Below are 22,977 nucleotides of genomic sequence, written 5' to 3' on the forward strand. Positions count from 1 at the left end.
ATCACATTATCCATGGTCTCCTCCTCCAATTAGGGATGTGCTTGAAAGCTAGTACATCGGCATCTGAGAGGAAGTAATAATTGAGGTGGGGAAATGCATTAAACTATCAATAAGGCACTCACCCCATTTGGAGCCTTTCAGAGAGAGGGTTTGAACCTACCTGCCAGCACTGAGTTCGAACCCCGATTCTAAAGACAGAAGGATCTGAGGCACTTTTGTCTTACCGTCCCAGATTTTGCAGAGTAATGAGAAACCCACCTTAGTGTATCAGTGCTTTTTGTTTATATGCTGTGCTGTAGATTTGCTCTCTTGTTTTCTATCTCTAGAAAATAGTTCCCAAATTTTCTGAATGTGTGCAGACTTGGTAATATATACAAGATTATTGAAATTTTAAAAATAATTTGCTTTGATTTTTTTAAAGTTGCAGATCTCCAAACAGATGCAAAAGCGCTACCTGTATCATGCATGCTGGCATCATGGCACAACTTTTTGTCACAGCACAAGCACGGCCAAGCTCAACATGCTTACAAGGTTGTCATGGGAGGTCAGGTTACTGGTGCCAGATCGGGGGACACAAAAAAAGTTAGCTGAACAAAGGCAGGAAGGAGCATAGGAATGTACAGGAATGGGAGTGACCATTTCGGTCCCTCAGACCAGCCCCAGATTAAATGACTGCGCAACTTTCTTTTAAAATTACTAATGTTATCTGCTTTGATTACCTCCTGAACAATCCATGCCAAACATTCACTTTTCCTCGTTTTTGAGATAGCTTAAAAAAATGTATTCATTGCATGCGGGCATTTCAGAGGGCAGTTAAGAGTCAACCACATTGCTGTAGGTCTGGGGTCACATATAGACCAGACCGGGTAAGGATGGCTGATTTCCTTCCCTGAAGGACATTAGTGAGTCAGATTTTTTTTTTTTAACAACAATCCGGCAGTTTCATGATCACCATTACTGATACTAGCTTTGTATTCCAGATTTATTTAATTGAATTTAAATTCCCCAGCTGTCATGGTGGGAATTTGAACTCACGTCTCTGAATCATTAGGCCAGGCCTCTAGATTACTAGTTCAGTAACACTACCACTATTCTATCAGATCCTTACACCTGATATGTCCATTCCCTTCCCTCTGTGTGAGACAGTTATACTTGATCTGTAACGAACAGGGTGGATAAAGGGGAACCAGTGGATATGGTGTATTTGGACTTCCAGGTGCCACATAAAAGGGTACTGCACAAGATAAAAGTTCACGGATAGAGGATTGGTTAACTCAAAGAAAACAGAGAGTCGGGATAAATGGTTCATTCTCGGGTTGGCAATCAGTAACTAGTGGGGTGCTGCAGGGATCAGTGCTGGGATCCCAACTATTTACAATCTATATTAACGATTTGGATGAAGGGATCGAGTGTAACAAAGCCAAGTTTGCTGATGATACGAAGATGGGAGGAAAAGCAATGTGTGAGGAGGACACAAAAAACCTGCAAAAGGACATAGACAGGCTAAGTGAGTGGGTAAAAATTTGGCAGATGGAGTATAATGTTGGAAAGTGTGAGGTTATGCACTTTGGCAGAAAAAAATCAAAGAGCGTTATTATTTAAGTGGAGAAAAATTGCATAGTGCTGCAGTACAGCAGGACCTGGGGGTCCTGGTGCATGAAACACAAACGGTTAGTATGCAGGTACAGCAAGTGATCAGGAAGGCCAATGGAATCTTGGCCTTTATTGCAAAGGGGATGGAGTATAAAAGCAGGGAAGTCTTGCTACAGGGTATTGGTGAGGCCACACCTGGAATACTGGTTTCCATATTTAAGAAAAGATATACTTGCTTTGGAGGCAGTTCAGAGAAGGTTCACTAGGTTGATTCCGGAGATGAGGGGGTTGACTTATGAGGAAAGGTTGAGAAGGTTGGGCCTCTACTCATTGGAATTCAGAAGAATGAGAGGTGATCTTATCAAAACGTATAAGATTATGAGGCGGCTTAACAAGGTGAATGCAGAGAGGATGTTTCCACTGATAGGGGAGACTAGAACTAGGGGGCATAATCTTAGAATAAGGGACCACCCATTTAAAACTGAGATGGGGAGGAATTTCTTCTCTCAGAGGGTTGTAAATCTGTGGAATTCGCTGCCTCAGAGAGTTGTGGAAGCTGGGATATTGAATACATTTAAGAATGAGATAGTTTCTTAATCAATAAGGGAATAAGTGGTTATGGGGAGCGGGCGGGTAAGTGGAACTGAGTCCTTGATTGGATCAGCCATGATCGTATTAAATGACGGAGCAGGCTCGAGGGGCCGTGTCACCTCCTCCTTCTCCTATTTCTTATGTTCTTATGATCTGTCCATTCACCTGTCAGTGAAGAAGAAGATGGTGATGTTACAAATTTTGCACTGTACAAATAAATGTTTGTAAATAATACACTTAGGAAGCAATGGACTCAGGTCTGATGTAGATTAAGACACAGAAGCATAGTGCAATAAGAATAAGAGCAATGTAAGGTTAACAAGCACCATCATTTCTACAAACAAGTAAAATGAATAGCAGCTGTTTAAAACATTTTTAAAAAGCTTCTAGTTGGTTGCAGGAATGGAGAACTTTTCGATAAGAATTTCAGGATTATATGGTACAAGAATAAATACATTTTAAAGGAGAGAGTTCAATGAAAAAAAACTGGCCAATAGAAAGTGCTTGATGGAATTGGTGCAACAGTATAGATAGAGATTAATTTATCATGGGATTCTGGAGAATTGGCATTTATATTACATTTATCTAACATGCTATAAGATCTCTTGTGGCCTTGTTCACACTAAGTTAGATGATAGGCTGTTCTATAAAGATACGGGGTTGGATTTTCGGCTATTTTACGTCTCGTTTTAGCGGGGTGGTAAATGCGGTTTCTGGGCGCTGTAGTACTTTTTAAAGATCCCAGTCTATCATTTCTCCTCTACCCACTGCTCCTACTGTCAAATCATATGATCTGGCAGTAACGGCAGCCACAACAGCCTCCTGTTTCCCCAGCTTTCCCTCTAGTTTGTATGCCTTTCCTTTTAGGTCTTCCATCTCCAGCTCTTGCTGTTTCTTTAAGTTCTCTACCTCCTGACTATCACTTTAACTTTTTTTAGACTTACACATTCCTGAATAAAGTTTATCACTTCTTCAAAGGGGACTCGGTCTCCTTTGGTTAAACATTGTGTCAATAATACACGTACTTCATTCTCATAGGCACCTTTATCTAATTTACTCTTATAAACGTTAACCAAACTCTTACTAGCCATTTTCTTAACAGACCTCTAACATCAATAACTATTGGCGTGCAATCCACGGGCACACCCCACTAGAGGTTAATCCCTCCTCGAGTGTGGCAACTGATCAGAAGGCCACTCTCAAGTCTGATCTATTACACAATACCAACCGCTTTGTCACACTCCATCTGGGGTGCCAGTTTGTAGAACGTTTTAAAGATTCTTGGACAAGACACCAATAGGCAGCAGTCAGTATGTTTGAGCAATAGATCAAGATTTGTTTAGCTTACAGCATAATATACTTAACAAAAGGTGACAATTGAATGAGAGCTTGCAGCCTTTGGTCTCTGCAATCTGTCAGACACAGGTGACATCGTCTTCACTCTGTTTGTTGCTCTCCCAGCAGTCTCTGTGTGAAGGTATTCTTTGAGTATCGATGTTTTAACCTATTTCTTATCAAAGGTTTGGCTTGGCAGTGTCCATATATTGGTTTTAACAAAATCACCATTGATTCTAATGGTCAAAATACCATTGTCACTCAGACGAGAGGTAGTATCTTGGCCATGCCTGATGCCAGTCCCTGTTATTTTGTTTCCAAATTCCTTCACCTCATCGGAATTCGCCTTATTTATGCTTTTTTATCCTAACTGTTAGTTTTGCTAGACAAACTCCAATTTCTACTTTGTATTATAATTTGACCTTCACTCAGCCTGAGCCTGCTTGTTATCCGAGCTTAGTCAAAGCTGCATTTACGTACATTCGATCAGTCTCTAACATTTCCATGTCTGCAGAGAATCATGGGTAAGATTAGTTTGGTCACTGACTACAATTGAATATATATGAAACTCTAATACCAGTCTTTAGTGCAGCGCGATGCCGGGCATCCAGGATTGAGCGCCCAGCCGGAAGATTCGGCTGTTGGTTGGCGCCGGCGCAAAACTTACCACCCCGCCTTCCATTTTCAGCGTGATTATGACGTCAGTCATCATGCAAGGCTGCGCTAGCGCCCCGGATGGAACTTTTGGTCTTAACACTTCATTTAACGCCCGCCTCAGGAAACCAGACAGTGCAGCAGGCACAACTGGCGGCATATTTAAACGGAGGCTGGAGGATCGTATATCACAGGTGTCGGTGACTGCTACAGTCGCACGCAGAACGCTGCGTGAGGCTGCGAGTTGCAAATGGCACTTTAATGTGCCCTGACACTTTGCTTACAAGGTCAGTGAGAGATTTCAATGGGGGCAATACTAGTTCGCTAGTGTAGCATGCTGGTTGCTATTGGCAGGTAGCTTCAAGCTTCAAGGGTTCTTGGCCATGTTGAGCCACAGATTCGAAGAGGTCACAGATGTATGGGGAAGAGGCCTTACCCGCCACGGGTTTACAGGGAACATGGCTCATTCCTCCAAATCTCAGATGCGCAGTGCGTTAGAAGACTGCGCTTCAGCAAGAGGTGCTGACAGAGATATAGCAGCTCCTACAGGCAGACCTACAGCCTACCAACACCAGCAGGACTGTGCTGCCCATCGAGGTGAAGGTCACTGTGGTGATGGCCTTCTGTGCCTCCGGCTCCTTCCAGGCAGCAGCAGGGAACATATGCAGCATCTCTCAGCACGTTGCACATTGCTGCATTCGCCAGGTTACAAGGGCACTGTACACATGCAGAATGGACTTCATAAAGTTCCCAATGAGCAGGGACAGCCAGAATGAGAGGGCTCTTGGGTTTAGACGATTTGTAGGCTTTCCCAAGGTTTAAGGATTTTATGAGGTCCCAATACTGTCAATGAGAATAACCCTTTAAAATACCCAAACACAACATAATAAAAAAAACACCTCACATATTTAAAATTAATTGAAATTAAAGTTAATTAAATGTTTTAGAAAAAAATATATATTTTTTGGATTCTTTTTTTAATATGTTTTAATAGGGTTTAAAATAAACTTGCCCTAATGGACAAGGTTTTTACTCTAAAAATGTGTGTTTAAATTTAATTTTTATGTGTTTTAAAACTCTTACACTGGTAAAAGTAGGCTATGCGCCTGCTTTTACCGGGGCATAAAAGTTTCAAGGACATTCGCTGGGCAAGAGTTGGGCAAATAGCGCAATCTCGGCCGTGTGAATGTTGTTGCTACGGGGATGCATTTGATCTGTCAAGCCAAAACTTAACATATCGGAAAAGCTGGTTGTCAGCACATGCGCATTGCGTGCCGAAAACTGGCCTTTGCGAGGCCTCGCCGTGTCCGTACATACTCCGTACGGACCTGGTAATGCTGGGATTTCACACCCAACGTTCCCCTCCAAAAACACCAAACCATACTTTTATGTCTTTAATACTCTTATGAATGAGTCCACGAGGTCTAGTATCGTTCTTGAGCTGTTGTGACCTTAGTCCCATTTATTGTAACTCCAAAGTAAGGCACAAGCATGGTGGGCAGCCTTTTATACTAGGCCCTGCACACTTATGTAGGTCTCCTACCGCAGTGCCCTCTGGTGGTGCATCTTATTTGACTATGCAGTTAGTATACATGGTCTACATACATGACATCGCTTTCCCCCCCAAGTCTTTAATGCAAATTGACTTGTATATTGACGGTGACCTGGGCTTTGCTCTTCCTGGTTGACCAATGGAGGATCGCTTCTAGCTTGGGTGGGTTGGTAGTGAGATTTCTTGGCAGTGGAGGTCCCCGTGGTTTCTGTGTGAGTCCATGATGACTCCATTCTCGCGCCCCACACAGAAATCATGCTAATGGCCCATTACATGCAAGTTGCATTCAAGTTCATCACATGGGTTTTACATTTACACCTTGGTACATTTGTTGGGTGGATTACAGTTGCGTTTCTTTTTGTGTGGTACATTTACATGATCAGCACAGTGCAGGTACACAAGGACAGTCTAGTTCCAGCACGGCCGGATGAAATCCGTGTCATCTGGTGGCGGCGCAGTGCCCCATGCTAGTGGGTCTGTGGGCGGGGTGAGCACATTTTGCTCGAGTTGCCGGAGCTCAGGGCTCTTGCCATTACTCCTAGTGTCGGGCAGGCCCAAAGACAGCTGATGCGTCTGTGACCTCCCTATCCTTTTCGTTTGCACAGTGTCGCTTCTGTGCCCTGGGAAGCGGTCTGAGCGAGTGAGCGTTTCGTCTAAGTGACGGTGAGGCTGCCTCGTCTTGACTGCTGACTCGCTTTCCTTTAGGGCACCGTTATGAGCACTCTCTAGTTTGGGATCCTGGCTGGTACAAGTCCCATTCAGAGGAGCTATTGCGGGTGACCCTTTGCTCTTGGGCATTGCCATGGTGACGAGTGGGTTTGTGGGCTGCGCCTTTTCCACCCGAGTGGTGGGCGATGGTAGCTGACTTCGAGCATAGGCGCAGTTTACTGTTTCTGGCCCGTGGCGGTTCATGCCATTGGGTGCCTGCAATGTTAAACCAATCTGAGGCAGGGTATTGCTACCGGTGCCTTTGCTCTCCTGGGATTGTTTAAGATGGAGGCTAATTACATTACAGGTAAGAATGCAACAGTGGTTATATTGGATGCATAGTGTGTGAGATTGTTGTTAGAAGTCATGGAGGCATACATAAATGCAAATGGTACTCACTCTGACGACCCTGTTAGTTCGTTGAACATTTTACGACACTGTGTGGCAGTTCTGGCCACAATGTCTGAAGCAAACACGTTCTGAGCAATCTCCCTCCATAGTCTTTTAAAAACAGGTGGGAGTGGTTTGGCTTCCCCAGCAAGATGGAGTGAGGACCACCTCCTCTCCACCACGCTCACCAATGCCTCACTTGTCTCATTGCTGAAGCGCCTAGCACACTGCCTTCCCTTCTGCTCCCCATCTCTGCAGAAGTGGCTGAAGTTGGGCAGTTTATATGTGCATGTGAGTAGGAAACTGCCATGCCCTGCATTAGCGTTTGCGACTGGGAAAAAAAGATCACTGCGCATGCGCAAAATGGCTGCCTCCTTTAACGGAGCAAGTTTCGGCTCGGGTGCACAACGTCTGTTTTGCAATGCCTGACTTAACGCCAACATTCCTCCAACTTACATTTTTGCCGAAACTTGCAGTCGAAGACGCAAACTATTTTCAGGCGCTAACTTTAACGCCCCGCTGCGATTAACACCCCAAAATCCCAAAAGCCCCAAATCCAGCCCAAGAGTTTTATATCATGAAACGCACATTGTATTATTCAGCTGCTAAGTTGGAGATATGTGCATTTGGGTCATAAGGTCTCGTTGTTAAATAAACACAGCTTCAGGTCAATATTTTTGGTGGAGGAACTTTCGAGGCCCAAGGATTGCAGCAGAGAATCCTTTATCTGTACAGCAGCTACTGGAAAGTATCATGTGCCGGACCAACAAGCTTAAAACACTTTGCTCTACTGCTGTTGGATGAAAAGCTGAAACTGATTTCAGGTAAACAGGCTACCCACAGAAATGCAAATAAAACCCCTTCAAAATTACATTTTAACAAAAGGCTGATAGAGATTATGAGGTTTTTCTTTATATACTCACTTTTTAAAGAGGGATTTGTATTCTGTTGCTAACTGCATCTCATTACATTACCTCAATAGCCATTCCCAGCTATCTATTGCTTGGAAGGTTTGACCACTCAAATACAATTGCTACTTTGAGTAATCTATGGAGACATCTTACAGCTTTACTGTAACTGAAGTGTCAATCACAGTAAATTGAATGGAACAACCAGAGTGTCTATTGACACCACTGATTCAGCCAATAAGTTAGAGGGGGATAGGACTTATGGCAGGTCTCACAGTAAACTGTCTATTCCACAGCAAAGTCTATTTACTCAGCTGAGTTAATTTAAACAGCGCACAATAACAAACAGTCTACAGAGTCTATTTAATAAGAGTATCTATGAACTACGGCAAACAGACTAACTATAGCAACATCTCTTGATAAAAACAGATGATTTCTGCAGCAAAATGCAGTGAGTGGTGGATAGTTACATGTAAATTATGAGCGTAAAATCAATCCTTGTCACTTACAACAGTTCCTAGGTGTGACGAATGGGGGAATTACCCAATCATCTCTATTCTGACCAGGAATAATGGTGTCACTATATGCAGCCTAGAACAACATTTAAGTAGCAATGTGTCATAAAATTATTCTTAAGAACAATGCATCCAATATAACCACTGTTGCATTCTTACCTGTAATGTAATTAGCCTCCATCTTAGAAAATGGATAGCCATGCTTGGTTCTAAACCCATGTGACCTTTTTTAACCCCTCGTGCTGTTAATAACAAATATACAAGTTAAACATTCAGCACAGACAAAAATCTATTTTTTGCACAATTGCATTATCGTTGACTGCCTTGTAACATACTCCCGGCCATTGGTTTATTCTTTAAGTAGAACACTCATCGGTTTATGCTCTCCTATTTATATTTACATATTTATTTTAAAGTAGACAGAGGTAGAGTCAGTGAGAACATTAAAACACACGAGGACTAGAATATTCTGAATTCTTTCTTTGTGCCATTTGTACAAAAGCTGCTGCAATTTTTACAGAGGTATTGTGGACAGTGGACTCGTTTTCAGATAGCATTCCACTCTGAAATGTAATACAAAGATGCAGGTTCTCCTGTTCGCCTACCTGCTATCAGAGTGATTCTATATAATGGAAAGACAGTGAGCTCCTTTTAAAGAAAAACATCTCCTTCTTTTGATTAGGACTTGTGCTAGGGCACAGTTGCAGCAGCCCTCCAGTACTCTGGTGCACCAGAGTGGTCATTCTTCCTGTATGAGCTCAGACATATAGGGATGGGCCTATAGACAAAAACAAATTCCCTAATTGGGAATGACACTCAAGCTAGCAAGTTTGGGTTCGGTAATGGAAAACTGCTATGGTGGTGCATTAGGGGTTGCTCTTCTGAGGTTGTGACTAAGACACGTAGGATAGAGTAAGCGGAGCTTGATGAGAACATTTTGTTTCAAAAAACTGTTGCTAAACCAAAACCTCACTGCCCGAGATGCTCCACACTTATTCAAAGATCACTGTGTGTGTGAGTGGGCACGGAGCTTTTCCTATTACAGCTGCTCTAAATATGAGACAAAAGGGTAGAAATGAGTTTCGGCCCGTTTTCGGGCCAGAAATAGGCGGTGCAATCAGAGACGCCAGAAGCTGGAGGCTCAAGGCTCATCTGAAGCTGGGCCTTGGGCTTTTTCAGCATATTGCCGGCGAGCTGTGAACATTCACATTGCACTAAAACTGTGGGGCGGAGTTTACGCTAGTTTTGTGCCCAGATTCCAGTGCAATCAGCCAAACAAGCGCAAAAGATCGGGGCATTTTAAACATAAGTGAGTTACACCAAAACTATCTACTTTACGGATTTGTGTGATCCCTTACGCTGGTTTAAGATTCAATTCGCGTGGTTCAGGCTCCACCCTCGTGGGCATTTTGCAGGTCAGGCTCCGCCCTCATGAGCATTTTGCAGGTCAGGCTCCGCCCTCGTGAGCATTGCGCGAGTCAGGCTCCGCCCTGATGTGGGCATTGCGCGAGTCAAGCTCTGCCCTCGTGGGCATCGCGCAGGTCAGGCTCCGCCCCGATGTCGGTATTGCGTGGGTCAGGCTCCACCCTCATATGGACATCATATGGGTCAGGCTCCGCCCTCGTGGGCATTGTGAGTTTCTGCCGATTGCGCTGGTTCGTGCAGACTCTTCAAATTATGTTCATTTTCTTAGGCATGTAGTCACTGGTAGGCATGTTTTAAAAGCTTTTATGCATCAAAAAATATTTAATTTCCCGACTAGTGTACACCAATGAAAGCAGTAAGTCGTTTAGTATAGTTTCTTCAAGTCACTTAAAATCAGGTTACTCGGAGGTGGAGGACTGGACACTCATTAAAAATGCTTCTATTTTGTGATAATCCCATTTTCAGATGTATTAATAAAACTGCACCAGGTTACCACCTGTAAATACATCAGGGAATATTTTTTAATGGAAAGAAAAAAAATAAACAATAACGTTCCATTATCCTGCTCACTAGTTTATGGAAGATTTTACGTTTGTGATTATGTAAATGCCTTTTAGCAGAAACCTGAACTGTAACCTAATCAGTGCAATTTCAGGCACATTTTGGGTGCGATTTCCCAATTGCTCCCCAAGCAGAAACTGTATCCCACAAGAAGTTTATTTCAATTACAATATTTATTTCGAAATAAAATTTTACTATGGTATTTTGCTCAGGGGTGCATAGTGAAACATGATACAGTTCAATGTGTGATCCAATCTATCTGGTTGCTGTGATCGCCATGGTCCCCTGAGGTGTGATACCACATCTACCTGCAAAGAGAGTACAGTACCTTTGTATAATGATGACTGACAGCTAGGTTAGGTTGGTCTCCAAAGACCTGTTTGAAACTGAGCTGAAATTTTAAAGGTGTGAGTTTATTCAGTTGGAGTGTAAGATGTCAGGAGATCTTTTTGTTGCCCTGGTTTTACAGATTTGGCTTATGTTACCGTGGATGTTTCATCATACAGTGAGCTGATGTTTTCAACAGTCATTCACCGGTTGTGCTTCATTTATCTGTTCAGATGTGTTGGCCTGCCTCCAAGAATATGTTAGTTCATATTGAAATTATCAAGTGTTGAACATTGATAAATCTATATTTGTTTTTTTTAGGGTAATATGTATATAATTACAACAATTACAAGTTACTGCACTCCAAAAGTACTTCATTGGCTGTAAAGCGCTTTGAGACATCGGGTGGTCATGAAAGGCGCTATACAAATGCAAGTCTTTCTTTCTATAATACAGGCTGTTGAATTTCCTGGTAATCAGCTGCTGAGTATTTTTCATTAAACTTGCACTAATTGGGGTAGATTGTGACTTGGTATTATCGTAGAAAATGAGTGATAGTGAATCGCCAACTCGTTTTACAACTCTCCTGATTCTTATTTCCATTGACTTCAATCTGGAGAGATGTAAAAGGGGCTACTGATTTACTATCACCCGTTTTACACTATCACGAAGTCAAAATCTATTCCATATGTCGCAGTCACTAATGTGTGGCAGCACTGCTTATTAAGGACAATGAATGCACTGATAAATACTATTGCCATCAAACTGACAAGATACAGGGCTCAATTTTCCCCAATGCCATTTTTTTTTTTGAGTATTGCAAGAGTTATGTCTTTTTTTTGGCCCTGACTGCTCCCAAAAAGTAACTTGAAAGTTTCCCCATTCTATTTTTTGAAATTGGCACCACGCAGCCCGTCCTGTAGCTTCGGGGGTGGAGCCTAATGTCTGCGCCGAAAAAATGATGTCCTCCCTTCTGCGCATGCGTGGAAAAAAAAAAGATGTTTTTTACGTGACTGCTACGGGCGCGCATGCCCAGTACACTTTCCCGGTCTGCATTCAGCCATTTTTAAAGCATCAGTTGTGTGTGAGAACATTAATTCTCAGTGGAAAAATCAGAGCTGCATTACAATATGCAACGCGGCTCAAGGACCAAGAATTTCTCACAGGATGAAGTGGAGGCACTAGTTACTGTGATTGAGGCCAGATGGCACGAGCTGGACAACAGCAGAGGTCATACAAAAGTTCCACCCAAAGAAATGAAGAAACGCTGCAACCAACTTGCAGAAGATTACTGTGCAATGCTGACCATCCCGAGGTCTGGAGGCCAGTGCAAAAAGAAGTGGCAGGACCTTGGTTAAGTAGTTAGTGTAAGTAATATTTTCATTTATTCATTGGAATTGCAATTGTAAATATTCCACCCAGCAGAAAGACACCCTCCCTAAAAAGTTATTTTTCATCTTTGCAGAGGCACACAACAAAAGGGAAAGAATTCGAACAAGAGGAGGCCCGGCAAATCTGCACCCACTGACACATTTGTAAGACTGGGTCGCTGCTTTGATGGATCCTGCCTGGCGAAAAGCAACCACCACTGCATAAGCTGGGCACACGCTCAAGAGAGAGGGTAAGTCCTGCAAATTCCACAATCTAGCTTTGTTAAATATTAAGTACTGCATGGGCTAGCCATGCTTCGGTTCATGGGGATGTCTCCGTCAGCTACGCTTCGGTTGATGCAATGTGCTATCATTCATCGTGGTCCTTCAAATGAGCCTGCTGCCTACGCTGTGTGAGCCTACTCATGCCACCCTGCCCCCTCCTCTGCTGCTAACCATTTGTCTGTTCTGTTATATCTTGCAGAACTTGAGGCCAACCCTGACGAGGCTGAAGCCGATGCAGAAGAAGATTCAGATGTGGATGAGCCTGAAGAGGAGAACATCTTCCAATCCCACCTTCCAAACCAAGAGCATGGGGGTGAGGGTGAGGGGCAGGGGGAGGGGTTGGATGAAGCCCCCACTCTTGTACTCACTCTGGAGGAGGTGCAGGTGCCACTCATTGAGGTGCCAGCCCCTTTGCTGAGTGTTGGGACATTCCATGGTTTCTCACAGTCCGAGGCTGGGGATTCCAGTGGGATGCAGCGAGGCACACCCAGGGCCCCATCGTCCGAGGCTGCGGGTCCCAGTGGGATGCAGCGAGGCACACTCTCAAGGTTCCACCATCTGAGGCTGTGGATTCCAGTGGGATGCAGTAAGGCACACCCAGGGCCCCACCGTCTGAGGCTGTGGGTCCCAGTGGGATGCAGCGAGCCACACCCAGGGTGAGGAGGGGAAGGAGAGCTCGACAGCGCTCTCCTGAGGTGCAGGATCTAACAGATGTGATTCAGATGATGGCAATAAGTGCGGAGAGCATTGATCTTACGTGATCATCAATCCTGGACACTATCAGTGGGGTGGGTGGTGATGTATCAGGAGTGTCGGGAGAAGTAACAACACTCTCACGAGAAATGGTAAGGGCACATGAGGGAGGGAATGTTGCAGGTAGCTGATACACTGTCGGTGAACATGTGGGAGGGAATGTCACAGGTAGCTGATACACTGTCGGTGAACATGACGGAGGGAATGTCGCAGGTAGCTGATACACTGTCAGGGCACATGAGGGAGGGAATGACAGTGTTAGCTGCTGCAATAAGGGAACATGCCCAGACCCCGCGGCCATTGAGAGAATCAATTGCCACTCCCACTCCAATCCCCAGACCAGCTTCTGAAGAGGCCCAAGCTGGGCCTGCCACATTACCGACTGCCCACACCCCCCCATCAAGAAGTGTGCATTACCCAAGATGTTCGAAAGAATAAGCTTGATACCAACCCGCGAACTGCTGCGCCACCGCCTGTGGACAGGGGTGGAGTTACCAAGACCAAGCACAGCAGGCGGTCTTAGAATAAAGCGGAGGAGAGATGGGTGCAGCCTTTCTTTGCTGCTGTTGTTATTATTGTTACTGTTGTAACTGTTCACAAATTAAAAGTTTTTTATAAGTTATGTAAATTTACAAGTTTAATAGTTTGTAAGTGATCTTAACTGAAAACTTGAAAGTTTGATACAAGAATATTTTTATTAAAGTTAAGTTAAGTACAAACAAGTGTTAAACTTTTGAATAAAATATATTTTAAATTATAACTGAATCATTTCCATTATTAACACAACTTTTTGAACTAAAGAAGAATAATTTCCATTATTTGTTCCTTCAGCACAACACAACATTACGGAACAGGTCCAAACAGTAAACATAGTCCATTTGGAATAGTTGCCGCTGAGCCTTCAGGCAGCAAAGCGTTCACGGATGAGCTGCTGGCGCAAGGCTCGAGCAATCGTTAAAGGGGCACGACGGCCCACCCTTCTCCACCGTCATGCTCCGGGTTCAGGTAGTTGCATGGCTTCCTTGTCCTCCTCCTCCTCATCATGTGCATCTTCCTCCTCATCATTAGTCACTATCACCTTAGGTGGGTTTTCTACTACCAGCTGCTGCTGCCTCATGATAGCTAAGTTGTGCAGTGTTATATATGCATGCTTGTTTGTTGTGTGATGTCCGTAACACTGAATGTACCCGTACACTGTACACAGCTTATCTGTACACCAGAGGGTGCTGCTGCTGGAGACCTAAGGGTTACCTGCACACTGCAGATAACCGAGCATAAAAGGTAGCTCACAGCTTGGTATCCTCAAATAAAGGACTACAGTCCACACAGTTCAAGTATCATACCCTGCCTCGTGGAGTCATTGCCAAAGGTGCCTACATACACAACAACTGGCGACGAGGATATGAGGTCATGAACTACACGCTTAGCATGTTGAATCTCAGCAACTTTCAGCAATTTACCGATGGGGAAGATTGGAACGCTTTTCCAGAAAGACTGGAATATTTCTTCATAGCCAACGACCTGGATGGGGACACACCGGCTACATGACCAAACAAGCGCAGGGCCATCCTGCTTAGCAGTTGTGGGCCCACCATCCATTGTCTCGTTAAGGACTAGCTAACCCTAGCGAAGACAACCATCAAAAGCTATGAGGAACTTGTAACACTTATACAAGAGCAACTAAAACCAAAAGAAAGCATCCTCACAGCCAGGCACCCGTTCTACACTTACCGAAGGCCAAGAAATGACTAAGTATGCTGTACATTTAAGAAGGCTAGCTGCACCGTGTGATTTTGGAGACCACCTAAATGAAGCACTAAGGGACATATTTGTCATCGGAATCGGCCACAAGGGCCTCCTGCACAAATTGTTCTTTGCCAACATCACAGTCACCCTGCAGACAGCAATTCAAGTGAGCCAGGCTTACATGGTTTCGGCCGGCGACTCCAGGCAAATATTGACCCAGGCCTCTAAACCGGCGAGCGCAGTGCACCGCATGGATACTTCTAAAGGCAGAAATGCTGCCCCGAGTCCCGAACCCTGAGTCCGCCACATGGGGCAAACCGGATGGCCCCGTGCTGGCGCTATGGGGGAAACCACAGGGCCCACCAGTGCCGCTACAAAGATTATACATGCAAAGGCTGCAAAGAGAAAGGGCACCTTCAAAGAATGTGCAGAAAAAGCTGTACTCACTGCGTCTCTGATGAGTTGGCTGATCATTGGGGCTCTGACACAGATGAAGGTGAAGCTGCTCAAACCCTGGAAGAAGAGTATCGAATTTATACCTGCTCCACCGAAAGTTCTCCATGGACGATGGAAGTTGACATCGACGGGGCCCCAGTTTCTATGGAGATCGACACGGGCGAGCCAGTCTGTGATGAGCCAAATGACCTTTGAAAGACTTTGGATAAATCCTGCCAATTGACCAAAACTGCATCCTGTGCGAACGAAGCTGCTCACCTACACCAAAGGTAAAATCCCGTCGTTGGCAGCGTGGGCGTCCAGGTCTCCCAGGGCGGTGTGTTTAACAAACTCCCCCTGTGGATCGTAGCCGGCGACGGTCCCACGCTGCTGGGAAGGAATTGGATGGACCCCTTGGGGGCTGGCGGGATATCTGCACAGAGGTAGGAGGTGGCTGATCGAGACGTGGTCGGCTTTCCAAAGTCAAGTCTCGAGCCTCCAGGTCTGCAGAGACCGACCAGGGCTGCCGCCCAACCGACTATTGACTCTTCTTGGGCGGGAATTCGGTCCAAGTCGGTCGAAGTGGCGATGGCCTCCGGGCTCCAGCAATCGAGATCAAACATGGATCCATCACAGAATCCAGAGATTCCATCGTCCAGCTTGACTGTGTGGCCACGACTCCACAACATCACGGCGAAATCTCCAAGACTGAAAACTCCACCTTCCGGGCCGGGACAGAACTCCAAGAGGTGAACATCATCGAAAGAAGTGGATTCCCGACGTCCAGGGCCGAACCTGAGGAAAAGACTTCCACAGCCTACCTGGAGGAGAGCCAGAAAATGGCGGCCACACCACGAGGAGAAGAACCTGCAAACAAAATGGCCGCGGCCAGACCACGAGGGGTAGCGTTGGAGGAGCGACACGTGGCACCGAACAGCCAATCGGATTAGAAGGCTCCCTTAAAGGAGACCGGTAACCAAAAAAATGTAAAGTTTAGTTTCGACTAAATGAGGACATGGATTTTAAAGCTAAAGATGCAATAAAAGGGTGCAAGTATGATAATGTAACCATGAATTGTGATGCTGGTGTAACTAATGTGACTAATGAGATGAATGCTTGTGTAAGTAAGGTTAAGAACAAGCTTGTTATGACGGAGTGTTTGAAATGTCTAATGTAACCATGTCTGGTGAGACCATGACATCGAAAGTGATGCAAATGCTGTAATTTATAATGTAGGCTCGACTATGTGTGTTCAGAGCCAAGGTGTCGTGTATACAGGTAGGACATTGCTAAAGGGCATTGGGTTCTACAGGGACCATGCAAATGCCAGAGGATTCCCCTGTGGGAGACCCCCAGGTCCAGGTGGCTACCAGACCATGTACCCTGGACCTTTGGAACAAATGTGATGCCCCAGGAAGGTCCCACACACTCCCAGTGGGAGCAGACCCATTACAGGGACAGTGGTCAATGGGCAGCACAGCCACCACCATTGGCAACCTGCACCAGACCAGCCCTACACCCCCTGGCCACCAGGGCCAACACCAGGAGCGAGAGGCCAATATCCTCCAGCTTCCCTAGCAAACCCTGGGATGACCTGACCCTCATCCCAATTGGAGGACAAGGAGCCCACCCAGTCCTGTGGCCCTGCCCACCTCCACACAATTACCCACATCACAGAGTATGCACCCTACCCACTGCTGTTGTGGCTACCCCCCTGAGGGATCCTACAACAGTGACACCCACATGTGTGTGGGGGGGGGGGGGAAAGAACGTATGAGGCCAGCCTCCAAGTACAGGGAGCACACCTAGCACCCACACAACCTCCCATAGCCCACTACTGATCACCTCCCCAGGTCATGACAATAAGGATATTAAAAATGTTTAGGGGGGAGTGTTGTTATATATGCATGCTTGTTTGTTGTGTGATGGCTGGAACACTGAATGTACCCTTACACTGTACACACCTTACCTATACACCAGAGGGTGCTGCTGCTGGAGATCTAAGGGTTACCTGCACACTGCAAATAACCTAGCATAAAAGGAAGCTCACAGCTTGGTGTCCTCACTCGAGGAGCTGCAAATAAAGGACTACAGTCGACACAGTTCAAGTATCATACCCTGCCTCGTGGAGTCATTGCCAAAGGTGCCTACATACACAACATGCAGCATGTAGCACACAACAGTGAACTGACCGACAATCTCAGGTGAATATTGCAACTAGCCTCCGGAATGGTCCCGGCATCAGAAAAGCTGTTTCAAGATGCCAGTGGTCCTCTCTATAATGCTGCGCATCGCAATGTGCGACAAGTTGTATTTCCGGTCAGCTTCTGTCCAGGTTACGTGTAGGGGTGCCATGAGCCAGGTGGTGAGACCATACCCTTTGTCTCCCAGCAGCCAGCTCTGCCCTTCAGCCTGCTGCTGAAACATGGCAGCTATAATGCTGTCGTGTAGGATGAACGCATGTGGGTGCTCCCAGGGTATCTCGCAGCAACTGACATGATGCGATGCATGTCGTCACACACGAGTTGTACATTAATGGAGCAGAAACCTCTTCTGTTCTGTACATCTTGGAATCCTCCAAAGGTGCTCGTAAGTTGATGTGGGTACAATCAATGCAGCCCTGTACCTTTGGGAAGCCAGCAATCCTGGAGAAGCCCACAGCCCTTTCATGCATTGCCTGGGCGGTCATGGGGAACTTTATGTAGTCGTTTCTCCCGGCATATAGTGCAGCAGTCACCTGCCGAGTGCAGATATGTGCTGCATGTTGAGAAACGGCACACACATCCCCACTTGTGGCCTGGAATGATCCAGATGCATGGAATGAAAGTGCAGCTGTAACCTTCACTTCAACTGACAAAGCAGTCCTCCTGACGCTTCTAGGTTGCAGGTCTGCTTTTACTAACTAAAGTCCCACACACACTGACTCTCACTGGGGTACAGTTCCACACACACCAACTATCACTGGGGTACAGTTCCACAGGCATGGACTCTCATTGGGGTACAGTCCCACACACACTGACTTTCACTGGGGTACAGTTCCACAGGCACGGACTCTCACTGGGGTACAGTTCCACAGGCACGGACTCTCATTGGGGTACAGTCCCACGCACACTGACTCACTGGGGTACAGTTCCACAGGCACGGACTCTCTCGGGGGTACGGGTTCCAACACACTGACTCTCACTGGGGTACAGTACCACACACACTGTCTCTCACTGGTGTACAGGTCCCACACACACTGACTCTCACTGGGGTACAGTTCCACACACACTGACTCTCACTGGGTTACAGTTCCAACTTCTTTGCGGAAACGCAGCCTTCTGACACAATCTGCATCACTCAGGTGCAGGTATGAATGCCTGTCTCGCTATATCCGATGTGGGCAAGGCCTCCTGCCCATTATCTGACGTGCTTTGAGGTTCCTCATGCGATGACATCGAATCAATCGTTTCCTCCGCAGCACCATCATGCAGAAGGATTGCAGAGATATGGCATTGTCAATATTGCCCCCATAATTATATTGTACCTTTGCATCAAGCTCAAAACAGCAGGACAAGGAGTTAAAGCTTCTTTCCTCTCTCTCTCTCTCTCTCTCTCCCCAAGGTCGACACCCTATTATAAACTGTTAGATCTCTTAATTTCCAATGAAATACGAACTCCGATGGTCGTTTTAACTTTTTAATCTTGGCAGAGAGCAACAAACTGCTGGCTGATTGCTAGTTCCTTTATCTTACTGAAACCACATGGTCAAAATGGCTGTATTTATGCCTGGATCAATTTACAGAAAAGAACTCGCCGCCTTTGACCTTATTGGCTCACTACCCAAGGGTCCTAAAATGTCAAGTTGATTGATGGCTTAATGCAACATGCTACCACTCATGTAGCATCTCTGACTTGTTGTCTGTGAATTTTCACAGCCTGTCTAAATGCAGCCTGTTTGAATTCTCTATCAATCCCCCCTTTGATTCTTTCACAAACTGAATCTTTCACTGGTTAAACATTCTACAAAATAATTTCATACATGTTAATAGAGTTTCCTTCTAAAATTTGTTGATGTGTTTCGCCACATGTCCGGACTAGTAGCTTCCACACAAATTTACACCAACCCGAGTTCCATCGTGGCCACAATGGAAGTCTGGTTTTAGTAGGTTAATTAACCTTATTCCAATTTAATCCAAATCAATATCTTAATTCAACCAGTGAACAACCTTTCCTTAAGCATAACATACCCCTGTGCCACGTACAGACGGTCTTCTGGGACCTGCAAGGTGTCTCACCTGCGGGACAGCAGCTACAGCCGCCTGGTCGCAACAACATTTAATCAACATAAACAAAATATAAAAGTAAAACAATTACAACAAATAGAATTAAACCTTCCACCAATGAAGTTCCTATTGAACCTAGCCATTCAGTGGCTCCACTCCACAAAGTGAATGATGGGGGTTGCTTAAGTTTTTCTACCTCCTTTTGGATATGCTCCGCTAATTGGGTAATTTCTTCGGAGCTATCTGGGATATATGTGCAACACTCAGTTCCGAGTAGGGTGCAAGTACCTCCCTTTTCAGCCAGGATGTAATCAAGGGCCAGTCTATTCTGTAGGGCTACTGTGCGGATTGCTACCATTTCTGCATTGATTTTAACTAGGGCCTCTGAGGTATCATTGGCTACCCATTCCACAATGGATGCCATGTTAATGGATTCCCTTGCCAGTTTGGTGATCCCATACCTAGGGATCAGGATGGCAAAAAACCTCTCTGTTTCTGTGATAGCTCTCTTAGGACGGTGTAAATGTTCTGACAGTGACTTTATATGATACATATAAGGCACAATGTAGGCTAAATAGCAGGATCCCATCCAATTCTGGGGCAGCCAAGGGTAGGCCTTGTGGCCACACACCCAATAGGTGCCATTATATGCAATGAATGTTAGCTGTTTCTTTGTCAGCAACACTCCGGGGCCTGTCCAGGCTTTTCCATCTGTTTTATTCAGAATCCCCGTTATATTAAAAATTCCCACATCGGCCCAGTTTAGACGGTTCCGTGGCTTGATTATATTATAATTCCGGGAGCAGTTACTATACCCCATATTTTGGCCTCCTTTGATGTTTCTAATCAGACAGACCGATTCCCCCGGTCTTCCTATTCCCGTTGTATTAGTGATAACAAAAAATGGGGGCCGTTTGGAATTATTGTAGCACGGTTGGTATCCCCCTTCAAAGGTAGTCAGATTGTAACCTGCTGACTTCCATTTACGTGCCCAGTTTTCCGTATCCTGAAACGCATTGCCTGTTTTATTTTGATTAATTATCCACTCAGCCATTTCCGAGATATTTAAGGGAACTGGCCTCAAGGGAATCCCTCCCTTTGAGTGAATAGGAATATGCGTGTACACCCAACAACTAGAAATGTTACCTTGTTTGGCATAAATGTATGACATATATAAAAAGGTATTTACATGTAATTCCCTTGCTAACCTACTATTTCCCTTTGGTGCAGAGGGTCGGCTAGTAAGAAATAGGCCTATGCCTATAATACCTACAATCAATAATACAGTAAATTTATACATTTTCACAAAAAATAATTGTCCTTATTAGATTTCAGCTTCAGTTACGGGTGCTCGTTTAACGTGTGAAGCGTGGATCCAGGCTTTCTTTTCTTGGACTTTAACAGCTGCCTGGGTGGTCAATAACACTTGATAAGGTCCCTCCCACTTGGCACCCAAAGGTTCTTTATATAACTTTTTCACATACACCCAGACTCCCGGGATGATGATGTGTCCTCCTTCGGGTGGATTACCCCAAGCTGCCGATACCTGTCGGGAAACAGAACTAATAGCATTGGTTAAGTTCTGACAGTATAATAACAAAGTGTCACTCATTAAGTGAACATCAGCTTTCCGTAAATCGATAGTTCCTAGCAGTGACATGGGTCTTCCTGTTATAATTTCAAATGGGCTTAGATCTGTAGTTCTGTTCGGGGTTGTCCTAATGCTACATAGCACTATTGGTAGTGCCTGGGGCCATGGTGTTCCTTCTTGGTGATATTTGGCAAGCCGTTGTTTCAGAGTTCGATTCATTCGCTCTACTTGTCCTGATGATTGTGGATGATAAGGACAGTGTAAATCCCACATAATGTAAATGACGCAGGCTCCATCTGGAGTAGGCCACAATCGTTCTTATCTTTAGCCCATATCGGGTGTTCCTTCAATTCTTCTTTCTTCAAAGTTCTAATTGACCATGTCACCCGACCATCCTCGAAATGCAACGATGAATCTACTTGGATTAGAACGTCCATTCCCAAAAGTGGTTGATCTACTGGGCCTATCCAGACCGGCGTGGTTAGTTCATGTGGACCCAGCCCTATAAGTACCGGTGTTGTCCTCTTAATTTCCATTTTATGGCCTCCAACTCCATAGGCTGTACGTGCCCTACCATCCAACGGCAAAAAGTCTCCATATAGCCCATCTCCCCTTTGTTGTATTAGTGCGAGGAGGTGGGCCAGGGTGGGCTCTAATAGTTTTTTGCTATCCCAAGTAATTCCTTCTGTTGTTGTGTTGTCAGTCGCTTAAATGCTTCTATGAGATCGTTATCTTGTGACAAGCCTAGCTTGTTGGCTGAATTGTATCCCTGGCTGCGTCCTCTTCCCCAGCCACGACCTTTCTGTTTTTCCCTGCACGTCTTGGCCCAGTGACCTTCTTTCCCACAATAATGACATTTTCCGGGTAATTTTCCTAATTGTTTATCGGAATCCTGGGATTTCCATCCCATAGCCTGTACAGCTCGGACTTTAGTTCCCATATCCCGATCTAATTGGTTACATCGATCCACCAATGCTGCAAAGGTAGTTCCTCTACCTTCCCAGTCCGGTAACACTACCTTAAGCATTTTGGACAGTTCTGGCTTTAGACCTGCCACGAAAGCTGCTTTCAGGGGTCCAAACACTTGTTCATCCATTTCCTCATCCGTATTATTCATACCCGAATGTTCTAGCCACGTGCATCTGAACCGCTCGTCATACTCCAGGACCTCCTCTGTTCCTTTCTGTTGGCAAGCTGAAATTTTTCCCCAGTCTGTCTTAGCTGGACTGAAGGCTTGCAGCCAGTGTTTAATCGCCTCCCATCCTGCGTCTAATTCTTGCTCATTCTGCCCCAAAGCTTCATCTACCTTGTCGTGCAATTTTCTTCCCTGTGTTTTTGGCACCATTATGGTCAAAATTTGCACTCCGTCCCAGGGATGAAGTTGATATATATTTCTTAAGTGGTCCAATTGGTCCCACGTTTTTACTCCCCCTTTCTTTGGATTGGGCAATTCCTTGGACCATTTATCAATTTTCTCTGGGTCTGCCAGAACATGAACTAAGTATTCTGCATACACCCTTCTCTTTATTTTTTTGGTTCCGCCCTCATCCGCAGTCTCTTCTGATTTGACTACAACTCGTCTTTTTTTAAACGGGGCAAAACGCACCCCTAATTCTTCATCATCCTCCGACACTGTATTGTCGGAGTATTCAGAATCCGTGTCTATTCCTCGGTCGTGTCTTCGGGTTTGCGCTTTTAATTTAACCAAACATGGGTACCCTGGGAATTGATCAATACATTTTCCTTTTCCTATTACTGTCTCTTGACCGAATGATTTTTTCAATTCTTTAATTTCACCTTTAAGATCTTTAACTTCCGCTTCCAGCTCTTCAAGTTCAAGCTTTTTCTGTCGCAGCTGTGCACAAACTGCTTGCAATTGATCCTTTGTACTGGTCAGTTCTCGATCATGTTGGGAACGCATTATAATTTCATTCCAGTTTCGAATCTGGCCCATAACCGCTAGGGACCATCTA

At 45.2% G+C, this 22,977-nt stretch overlaps 1 protein-coding gene and 1 long non-coding RNA gene across 6 annotated transcripts in view; one reads left to right on the forward strand and one right to left on the reverse strand.

The window, feature by feature from the left end:
* rab36 (RAB36, member RAS oncogene family) overlaps positions 1 to 22,977 on the reverse strand; it is a 188,156-nt gene that overhangs the window by 83,499 nt on the left and 81,680 nt on the right. The gene's annotated exons all lie outside the window — the stretch shown is intronic.
* The window catches only part of LOC139268818 (uncharacterized), a 100,530-nt gene that overhangs the window by 3,344 nt on the left and 74,209 nt on the right, over positions 1 to 22,977 (forward strand). For both annotated transcript variants that reach the window (XR_011594116.1, XR_011594117.1), the window contains exon 2: positions 13,799 to 13,972. This is a non-coding gene — a long non-coding RNA (uncharacterized lncRNA). The remainder of the gene's footprint in view (positions 1 to 13,798; positions 13,973 to 22,977) is intronic.

Source organism: Pristiophorus japonicus, chromosome 8, assembly GCF_044704955.1.
Source record: "Pristiophorus japonicus isolate sPriJap1 chromosome 8, sPriJap1.hap1, whole genome shotgun sequence".
NCBI lineage: Eukaryota > Metazoa > Chordata > Chondrichthyes > Pristiophoridae > Pristiophorus > Pristiophorus japonicus.